The sequence below is a fragment of the Nomascus leucogenys genome, chromosome 20, assembly GCF_006542625.1.
Source record: "Nomascus leucogenys isolate Asia chromosome 20, Asia_NLE_v1, whole genome shotgun sequence".
Classification (NCBI taxonomy): domain Eukaryota; kingdom Metazoa; phylum Chordata; class Mammalia; order Primates; family Hylobatidae; genus Nomascus; species Nomascus leucogenys.
In genome coordinates this window covers 74,577,286-74,588,635 of record NC_044400.1, presented here as the reverse complement: position 1 = coordinate 74,588,635, position 11,350 = coordinate 74,577,286, and positions in this window count along the sequence as shown.

Sequence of the window (11,350 nt, the reverse complement as noted above, 5' to 3'; positions counted from 1 at the left end):
CCATACTTAACCATGCCGCAGGCAAAAGAAGGATTCGGCTTCGGTCCTGGCCCAGTCTGCCATCCCGGGGCGCCTGCCTGGTACCGGGTCCCGCGGAGGGCGGCCTTGGCGCCTGCCCCCCTGGAGCCGGCAGTCCTGCAGCGGGTGAGTGAAAGCGAGAGAAAAGGAGCTCAGGTCCTCAGCCTCCAAACTCGTCCTTCTTGGAGAGCTTCAGTGAAGGAGATGGCCTTGAAGTCCTGGGTACAAATCCTGACTCTCCCTACTCCTTTACGTCTTAGCTGCTGGACCTTGGCGAGAAAGTCCCCTGACCTCTCTCAGTGTCTTCATTTCTGAAGATTGGGAAGGTCGTATGTGAGGCGCAAAGCCTCCTCTAGCAGTTGGGCGTTGTGAGGGTCAGAGGGGACAATGACTGTGGGAGTCTGGAGAGGGTGTGAGCTCATTTAATGCCAGAGTTTCTTTCCTGCCTCCTGGACTTCGGTGCTATTTTGGGCGAGCCAACTGCCCTCTAGATACACCTGCATCTACGATCTGGAAGGACGACATATTTAGAATAGAGCCGCTAAGAGGAAAGAAGAGGACCATATTGCCAGGTCCCGCATAATCAGTGACTCCCCACAAAGTGAAACTGCTCTCCAGCAGGGGCAGGTTGAGGGATGGGAGCAGCGTCACTGGGAAGTACAGTTTCTTCGGGATGAATAGCTAAAGTTTATTTCAAAGCTCTGGAAGGAGGGGCGGGGCAAGGCTGGTTTCCATCACCTTCCTGTTGGCGGCCAGAGGTCTGCGTGCACGGACAGCGGCCAGTATGCTGCACGGAGGAGATGTGGCGCTGGGCAGTAGTGCCACACGGAGAAGCGGAGTTGAAGAAGACAGGCTCAGCCACAAGTCCAGCAGCTAGGCAAAACCTCCGCCACTGAAATATCAGGAGCTGGGCAGAGAAATTAGCAGCCCAGAGAGCAAATCCTTCTTCCTGCCCTAGGCTGCAGTGCTCCTAACCTCGGTCCTGATCAGGGAGCCGCTAGGCTCCTGGTTTTCTATCTCCTAGGGCTCAGAAAAGCTAAGGAACCTCTTCTCAGAAAAACACATGTATGTGAAGATAGCTCCTATCAGAGAGAATATGCCAGAGAGTTCAAAGTCTCCCTCAAGAGTAGGGTCAAGTTGGGAAAGGCATTGAGAATCCAAACTAGCAGCCACTGCCTGAAAATCTCTAGTGGCAAAAAGAGCCACATCAGGAAAAACTATTAATTATAAGTATTGGAGAATCCGAGGTCTAGACATTAGAAAATTTTCCTAAACTTTATAAGGAGAGGCCACTCTCCTTGTAACTTCTACTCATGCATCACAGTTCTGCCCTCTTAAGTCACACAGAATTGATGTAAGGTACCTGTGGGTCTCCTGGGAGTTTTTCTGAAGTTAGAACTGGTTATAAATCCCAGTTCGGCCCCATGGAAGTTGTGAGCATGTCTGAACCTCAGTTTCTCATGTAAAATTCAGTGAAAAATAGGTCCTTCCTCCCAAGGGGGTTGTCAACATTAAACAAGAGAAAGCAAGTCAGGACTTATCACAGTCCGTGGCAGATAGAAGTGACTGTTAACTTACTCTTCAGTAGCCCAAATTCTGGGAAATGAAATGCTTTGTGGAGTGTCTGGAAATGGAGTGTTTACAGCCTGAAAAAGGGTCAAGGAAAAATAGAAACTACTTCAGCAGAAACCTTTAAGGCTGATGTCCCTAAAAGTCTTTTGATGCCTGCAAATGTGAATCATCACACGTTCCCTACACATCTGCCCTTCATGTCTTCTTCCCCACCCCCCAGCTAAGTTTGCCTAAATTCCGTGGATCACTTCTGTCACGAGTTGAATTATGTTTCCCAGAAAAATACGTTGAAGCGCTAATATCCCCCACCCCCAACTTATGGATATGACCTTATTTGGAAACACGGTCTTTACAGATGTAAGACAAGGTCATTAGGGTGGGCCCTTATCCAATGTGAATGGTGTCCTTATAAGGGACACCATTCTGTGTCTCTGTGAAGAGACACAGAGAAGAAAATGCCATGAGAAGACACGGAGACACACAGGGAGAAGCAGCCATGGACAGAGGCCGAGATTGGAGTATACAGCCAAAAGCCAACGGCTGTCGGAAGATGGAAAAGGCAGGGAGGATCCTCCCCTAGAGGGTTCAGAGGGAGCATCACTCTGTGGACACCTTGATTTCAGACTTCTAAGCCGACAGAACTGTGAGACAATACATGTTTGTTTGGTACAGCCATCCTAAGAAATCAATGCATCCTCCTAGTTATGACTACCTAATGTAGGAGAGAAGAAGGAAGACGTGAACCAGTCGTTGAGTATAAGATTTGGGAGCCAACGTTCATTCATTCACTCATTCATTCAACAAAACATGTATTGGGCTGGGCGTGGTAGCTCATGCCTGTAATGCCAGCACTTTGGGAGGCCGAGGTGGGCGGATCACCTGAGGTCAGGAGTTCAAGACCAGCCTGGCCAACATGGTGAAGCCCCCGCCTCTACTAAAAACACAAAAATTAACTGGGCGTGGTGGCGGGCGCCTGTAATCCCAGCTACTCAGGAGGCTGAGGCAGGAGAATTGCTTGAACCCAGGAGATGGAGGGTGTAGTGAGCCAAGAACGAGCCACTGCACTCCAGCATGGGCAACAGAGCGAGACTCTGTCTCAAAAAAAAAAACCAACCATGTATTGAATGCTCATTCAGTGCAGGCACAGGCTAGTGCTGAGGCTAGAGGAATGAGGAACAGGGTAAGGCTCAGCCCTCAGGGAACATTCATTTCCGGACCGCAAGCCTTACAATTGCAATGACGGGGACTTGGGAGATGAGCTGTAAGCCACCAGTAGGAAGCTGCCATAAGAAGATGGAGAACAGGGGAGAGGAGAGCATGACAAAGGCCCTGAGGTGGGCGCTTTTGAGGAAGAAAAGGAAAGGCAGTGTGGATTTAGATCATTCTAGGCGCCTACAAACTGTGATCTTAGAGAGTCCTTCATCAAATTCTGCCAGTGGGGAGCTTGGGGCTCAGAGGAAGGCCTCCACGAGCTTTCCATGATCATCCTTTCTCTTGCTCTGAACTTCCTTCCATGCTTCGTTACCCAGTTTTATATTCTCTCTGACCTCTAGCACTCCCGAATATTATATGACTGTCCATTGGAAAAGGGCCAGGTCTTTAACACCCAGGTCAGAGCACAGACATGTCAATCTCAGACACTTGAAGACTTTATGCATGGACAGGATATCCCAGAAAGTGGCTTTTTTTTTCTTCTAAAACATTTCAGAAGTTTCTAGTAACTTCCTTGAGCCTTAGTTTGCACATTTGTAAACAAGGGATAAAGGCCCCCCAAGCTCTGATAAGACAGCCCCGGTTCTCAAGCTTACCTCACCTCACAGTCCTGGGGTGCAGGAGGTTGAGGATGTAGAGTCCGAATCCCGAACTTATTTGCCATCCTTCCAGCTGTGTGGCCTTGGCCAAGTTACTGCCAGTCTCTGAGACGTTTTCTCAACTGCAAAACAGGAGTAACTGGAGCAACCTTTCATGGAGGGTGTCAGGCGCTGGAGCGTGGCTAAGGCAGGGACCACTTCCCAGCCGCCCTTTCCCGCCCTGCGGCGCAGGCCCCATCCCTTGGCTCTCCCGGCCGCGAACACTCAGGTCGGCCGCCGCGGCTGCCGCGGAAACGCGCAGTGAGGCTGGTGGGGCCACGAGCGGCGCGCTGAGCATGCGCGTCCGATAGAGCCTCGGGAGGCGCCGGGCCGCGCCGCGCTGCAGTACCGCCCGCGGCCTGCAGCGTCGCTGCGCGCCCGGCTGGCCCAGCTCCGCGTGTAGAGCTCTATCCGGCTCCAAGGGCGGTGCCGCCCCGCGCTCACCTGGGCGCCCTCGCTCCCGCTCTTCCCGCGCTTCCGAGAATCGGGAATGTAATGTTTTGTTTTTACATTCCAATTTGCTCCCTTCCCAGGCTGGCGTGGAATCCGAGGGTTCCTGATGACTACAGCTCCTCGCCCCTCCCACTGTGTTCCCGCCGCCTCTGGGCTGAAAGCGCCACCAGGACCCGTGGCGCGTGGGCTTTGTTCGTCATTAAATCCTTGGGACATAGCAGGAGCATGGTGCCCGGCACAGAACAGGCTTGGCTTACCACGGCCCATCCAGGCAGAGCCGTCAGCGTCCCTTGCCTAGACCAGAGCTCGGGAAAGCGGAGGGGGGACAGGGGCCGTTCCCCAGATCGGTTCCGGAGGACATAGATCAGAACCAGAGAGGGTGCATTTAGAAACTCATTGCAACCTGACAAAGCTGCAGCTTTGTAGCACGGGGTCAGCAACAGGAATTCGGGTTGGGTGGAGTCGGACTCAGGGAGTGGTCGCTTGTGCGCAGAACTGCGTAGACTCGAGTAGGTGGGAAAAGGATAGGCGTGGGGGCAAGACCTAGTCCTTCACCACAGGTAGATCTAGGCGGCCACGACGGTCTCCTGGCTCATTTTCCTGCATTCACTGGCCTCCCACCCTCACTGCGACATCCAGAGTGGTCCTTACACAAAGCAAACTGAATTAAGTCATTCCCCTGCTCCAGAGTCCTTGCAGCCTCCAGTCCTACAGGATGCGCCCCTGCCTGCCTGTCAGGTCGTCTTATACCCTCTCCGAATGGTCTTGCAAAACTGACTGCGCTCTGCACCGCTGATGCACCAGGCTTCTCCTGGGAAAGACCTTTGCACGAATTATGCCTGCCTGGGGTATCTCTTTCTCCTCTCAACTCAAAAATCACCTTCTCAGAGGCCTTTCTAACCATTTCAGTACTCCTCATTCTGCCACATCCCTGTGTTTTATGTTCTTCACAATGAACTGAAACTGTTGTATGTTTTCTTGGGTCTTTTCATTTTCCCCTACTTGGAAGTAAGCTACTGTCTTGTTCATCCTTAGATTCCCAGGGCCTAAGGCAGAGGCCTGACACTTACAGGCACCCATTAAAGTTGAGTTCCCATTTATTAATTCAAGCAAAAACTGTGGTTTGGGTCACCAAAGCATGAAACCCCACTTGGAATCTCAGGGTTTGGATATTAGCACTTAACTATTCATCCACTCCTTCATCTCTAAATTTTCTTGTCAGAGAAAATCATGGAAATAATGATAGTATCTGCCTCATGAGGTTTCCATGAGGATGAGATGAGTTACTTTTTGTAGAAGACTCTCATATTCAGAGACATTTATGATTGCATCAGTTAGGATGGGCTGGGTTACACTACAGTAATAAAAAGTCTCCCAAATCTCAGTAGCTTAGAAAGACAAAGGTTTCTTTTCACTTACACTAGATCTCCATCAGGGATTGGTTGAGTACTCCTTGCTATCTTTAGTCCAGAAACCAGACTTTCCAAGCAGACACCAACTGATGTGTGGTCAGTTGTCAAAGCAGAGGGAAGAAGAGCTTGGCTTAACAGAGCACTGATTCTTAAGACTTCCAACCAGACGTGCAAATTACTTCCACTCTCATTTAACTAGCCAAAGCAAGCCACATGCCCCCTCATAACTGCAAAGAACAGAGGAGTGCCATCCTACCATGTGCCTTGGAGAACTGGACGTATTTTCTAGATGGTAACAGCTATTGTTACTATTCATTCTAGAAGTCTTCCAGTATACTGTGATGTCCACAAACATCACGAATGACAATACTCAGAGAAGACTGAGCATATGTGGATATTCAGCATGGATTTTTTTTTTTTCCTGTTCTTGGACAGAGCCCAACATTCTTGCTTTATGTTGAAGGAGTGTGTTAGTGACAGGTCTCTTGGGGTTCACTTGTTCTCTCTTCACAAAATCTGGATGGCACTAGATAGTACTAGATGGTAAGGCCCATTGGAAGAAAAATAGTCTATTTTGCTCTCCTTTTGTATACTGAGATTCTACTTCAATGGCTGGCACAATATTTACTGAATCAATGACTATTTGGCAAGTATATCTTTTTTTTTTTGAGTCTTTCACTGTTGCCCAGACTGGAGTGCAGTGATGTGATCTTGGCTCACTGCAACCTCTGCCTCCCAGGTTTCAGTGATTCTCCTGCCTCAGTCTCCCGAGTAGCTGGGATTACAGGTGCCTGCCACCACACCCAGCTAATTGTTTTGTATTTTTAGTAGAGGCGGGGTTTCACTATGTTGGCCAGGCTGGTCTCGAACTCCTGACCTCGTGAGCCGCCCACCTTGGCCTCCCAAAGTGCTGGGATTATAGGCATGAGCCACCGCACCCGGCCGCAGGTATGTCTTATCTTACTAATAAGGGGATGACAGCCCTGAAAATTTACCTTTCCAGTTTATCCAGGAACCCTGTAAAGAAAAATGTAAATGATTCATTTATTTAGCAAATAAGTTAATCAGGTTGAGAACATTGTTACGTCAACAACTGCCACTGGAATTTCTCTTGGGGAAAAACCATTTTTATTAAGAAAAATAAAATTCCAGAGCTTGCCTTGGAGACCTCACTTCCCAAACCTAAAGCAGAGTTTACTCCTTATTCAGAACAGCATAAAGAGAACAGCATTAGGAGAACAGCATAGCTCCCAGGAATTTTTCTTTTCTTTTCTTCAACTTTCACTTTAAGTTCTGGGGTACATGTGCAGGATGTGCAGGTTTGTTACATAGGTAAATGTGTACCATGGTGGTTTGCTGCACAGATCATCCCATCACCTAGGTGTTAAGCCCAGCATCCATTAACTATTCTTGATGCTCTCCCTACCCCCATTGACAGACCCCAGTGTTTATTGTTCCCCACCATGTGTCCATGTGTTCCCATTATTCAGCTCTTACTTACAAGTGAGAACATGTGGTGTTTTGTTTTCGTTCCTGTGTTAGTTGCCTGAGGATAATGGCTTCCAACTCCATTCATGTCCGTGCAAAGGACATCTCATTTCTTTTTATGGCTGAATAGTATTCCATGTGTACACGTACCACATTTGCTTTATGTAGCCTATCATTGATGGGCATTTGGGTTGACTCCATGTCTTTGCTATTGTGAAGAGTGCTGCGGTGAACATATGTATGCGTGTATCTTTATAATAGGATAATTTATATTCCTTTGGGTACATACCTAGTAATGGGATTACTGGGTCAAATGACATTTCTGCCTCTAGGCCTTTGAGGAATCGCCACATTGTCTTCCACAATGGTTGAATTAATTTACACTCCCACCAACAGTGTAAAAGTGTTTCTATTCCTCCGCAATCTCACCAGCATCTGTCCATTTTTGACTTTTTAATAATAGCCATTCTGACTGCCGTGAAATGGTATCTCATTGTGGTTTTGATTTGCATTTCTGTAATAATTAATGATGTTCAGCTTTTTTTCATGTTTGTTGGCTAAGTGTATGTCTTCTTTTGAGAAGTGTCTTTTCTCATCCTTTGCCCACTTTATAATGAGGTTGTTTTTTTCTTGTAAATTTGTTTAAGTTCCTTGTAGATTCTGGATGATAGATCTTTGTCAGATGGACAGATTAGAAAAATTTTTTCCCCTTCTTAGGTTGTCTGTTCACACTGATGATAATTTCTTTTGCTGTGCAGAAGCTCATTAGTTTAATTAGATCCCATTTGTCAATTTTTGCTTTCATTGCAATTGCTTTTGGCATTTTTGTCATGAAATCTTTGCTTGTGCCTCTGTCCTGAATGGTATTGCCTAGATTTTCTTCTAGAGTTTTTATAGTTTTGGCTCCCAGGAATTTGAAGTTAGGAAAACTTGAGAGAAAAGTTCAGAGTAGAGAAAGCACCCTAAGGTGAAAGGTGTTCTAGATAAATTTCCAGAAGTTAGGTGGTCACAGACTTTTAAGAATGAGCAATATAATAAATTGTTTTTTCACTGTTTCCCTGACTCTTTAGAAAAAGTCTGATACATACAATGTAGTGATCGTAGTTATGTTGGAAGCTGCCAGGTTTTACCCCATATGTGTTCTCTTTTTTCTTAATAGAACCCCACTTTTAGCTAGATATATGGACACCATGGGCCTTTAAGCCTCTTTTAGAAATACTCTGTGAAACATTGCTAGACAACCCACCAAAACATAGAATTAGTTTAAGGTTGCAGTGGTAGCCCAGTCTGGTAGTTGTTACCCTAAATCTGTCTCTCCTCTTTTTTCCTTAATTATGACCTTCCTACAATTTCTTACTGGGCACATAGCTGCTCATAAAGAAAGACTGGGCTGGGCTGGGCTGGGTGACTCACACCTGTAATCCCAGCACTTTGGGAGGCTGAGGCAGGCGGATCACTTGAGGCCAGGAGTTCGAGACCAGCTTGGCCAACATGGCGAAACCCCGACTCTACTAAAAATATGAAAATTAGCCAGGCATGGTGGCGCATGTCTATAATCCCAGCTACCCAGGAGGCTGAGGCAGGAGAATTGCTTGAACCCAGGAGGTGGAGGTTCAAGCAATTCTCCTGCCTCAGCCTCCCAAGTAGCTGGGATTACAGGTGGGTACCACCACACCCGGCTAATTTTTGTATTTTTGGTAGAGGCGGGGATTCACCGTGTTGGCCAGGCTGGTCTTGAACTCCTGACCTCAAGTGATCTGCCTGTCTTGGCCTCCCAAAGTGCTAGGATTACAGGCATGAGCCACCACACCCGGCCTAGAAAATCTTAACAGAAAAATATAAGAAAAAGAATGCTATGCCCAAACTATGTCAAATATGTTATCTTTAGTTAAGACTGAGTACACAAGTGACAGGGCCCCATGCAAAATGAATATGTGGGATTCCTTGTTCAAAATATCATTAATAATGTGAAGACAGTGACCATAGAGCATAACCAACCATGAGGTCCCTGTGAGTGTGGGGACTTGTGTGACTGCACAGGTCACATGTCCTTGAAGCCAGCCTTGTCTTCAGTTAAGTCTTCTTATTGGAAAGCCAACTGCATTACTTTTCTATGGCTGCTATAATAAATTACCACAAAGGTGGTGGCTTTAAACAACACACATTTATTATCTTATAGATCTGGAGGCCAGAAGTCAAAATGAGCTAAAATCAAGGTGTTAGCATAGTTGGCTCCTTCTGCAGGCTCTAGGGATGAGCCCATTCCTTGTGCCTTCCAGGTTCCCAAGGGAGCTGGCATTCCTTGTCTCTTGGCTCCACATCATGTAGCCTTTTTCCCTTTGCTTTCTTTGTCACATTGCCTTCTCTTTGACTCTGACTCCTGTATTCCTCTGTGTTAGTCCTTTCTTGCATTGCTGTAAGAAATACCTGAGGCTGGGTAATTTGTAAAGAAAATAGGTTTATTTGGCTCATAGTTCTGTAGGCTGTACAGGAAGCATGGCACCAGCATCTGCTTCTGGTGAGGCCTCAGGAAGTTTCCAATCATGGTAGAAGGCAAAGGGGAGTCAGCATGTCACATGGCAAGAGCTGGGGCAAGAGAGAGAAGAAGAGGTGCCAGCTTCCTTTAAACAATCAGATCTCATGTGAACTAACAGAGTGAGAACTCACTCATCACGGAGAGGATGGCACTAAACCATTGCTGAGGGATTTGCCCCCATGATCCAATACCTCCCACCAGGCCCCACCTCCAGCATTGGTGATTACATTTCAACATGAGATTTGGAGGAGAGAAACATCCAAAGTATATCGCTCTTTTATGAAAACCCTTGTGATGACCTTAGACCCACGTGGATAATGCAGATAATCTCCCCATTTTGACATCCTTAGCTTGATTACATCAGCAAAGTTCTTTTTGCTACATAAAATTCCAGAGATTAGGGCATGGAACTCTTTGGAGGGCCATTATTCAGCCTGCTATACCAATAAAACCCTCTTTTTAAACGCCTAGTGTGCTTTTGCTTACCAAAGCAGCCAAGACAGATAGCGCCATGAAATCATAGAGTTGGAAAGTACTTTAACTTCTCTAGCCGTGGGAAATTTCCAACTGAATAGCTCATGGTCATACAAAATATAAACTTGTTTCTAAAATGGAACTTTTTTTCCTGCCCACTCCACTAGTCCTGTCAACACTTCTGAATGCCCTATATTGGGATGTGTTTCAAAGATCTATTTATTTATGCAAGGCAGAAACTTAAGAGTCATCCTAAATTATTTCCTCTCCCTCATATGCCACTTCCACTGTCACCCCCACTTCTGACGAATCACCGAGTAGTATGTATAACCTCAAAAAATTTCTATAATCTGTTTCATTCCACCATTGTCAAGTTTAGGTCTTCATTATCTCTTCTACCAGTAGCCCTGCCTCTATTATCTCTCCATTCCAATACATCTTCTAAAGATCTGTAAAGGAATATTCCTTGCAGCACTGACTAAACACCAGAAAATTGGAAATACCTTAAATATCCAGAAATAGAGAAACATACTCATGGTATAGTCATAAAATGGAATCTCATACAGCATGGAAATGAATTAGATTATGCACCTCAAAATAGATATCAAAAATATGATGTTGAGTCAAAAGCAGGTTGCAGAATATGAATGCATTATAATTACAATTTTTTTGTTTTATCTTTTCTTTTTTTGTTCTTTTCAAAAAAATTTTTTATTTTTTATTTTCTCCATGTATTATAATTATATATAGGTTGATAGATACAATTATATGTTGTTTGTTGTATTATATAATGTGTATATATAATTAGAGTACTATTTTATGTGTTCAACTTTATACACACATATGTATATGTCTGTAAAAGATGGTAGAGCAGGAGAAAGAAAGCGCAGAGAACTTGGAAACGTCCAGAAGCTTTACCTTTATTATAATTATTATTATTTTACTTTCTCTTTAGATTGTGGACCACCAGAAGCTTTACCTTTATTATTATTATTATTCTTTTAATTTGTCTTTAGATTGTGAACCACCAAAGTCTGTGTGAGGTGCCTTGGTCTCAGGGTCAGTAAAATTTTCATTGAATATTTCCCCTGTGAGTCTAGAGAACCTAACTAGAGGGTGGTGGTGTTTCTAAAGACAAAGCTCTCTTAATTGTTCATATTTGGCCATGTGCAGGTGAGGAGCCATAATCATAAGATCCAAATCAGGAATAATAAAGTCCACTTGACAGGTATTCCATGAAAAGTAAAGAAAGATGACACAGCATCTCACTTATTGATTAAATAAGGTGATCAAGCTATTGATACATAACAGGTCCTCAATATGTGATTTTAATTTATTAAAGATGAATAATATTTATTTTTGACATGTGAATTTCAATTTTAACTACCATTTTAAATCTGATCATTTTTGTTACAGGGATTTGGATAATATTTTGAAACTGAAGTTTTTCCAAATTCTTAACGGTTATTTTTTATTTATTTATTTATTTTTTGAGACAAAGTCTCGCTCTGTCGCCCAGGCTGGAGTGCAGTGGCACGATCTTGGCT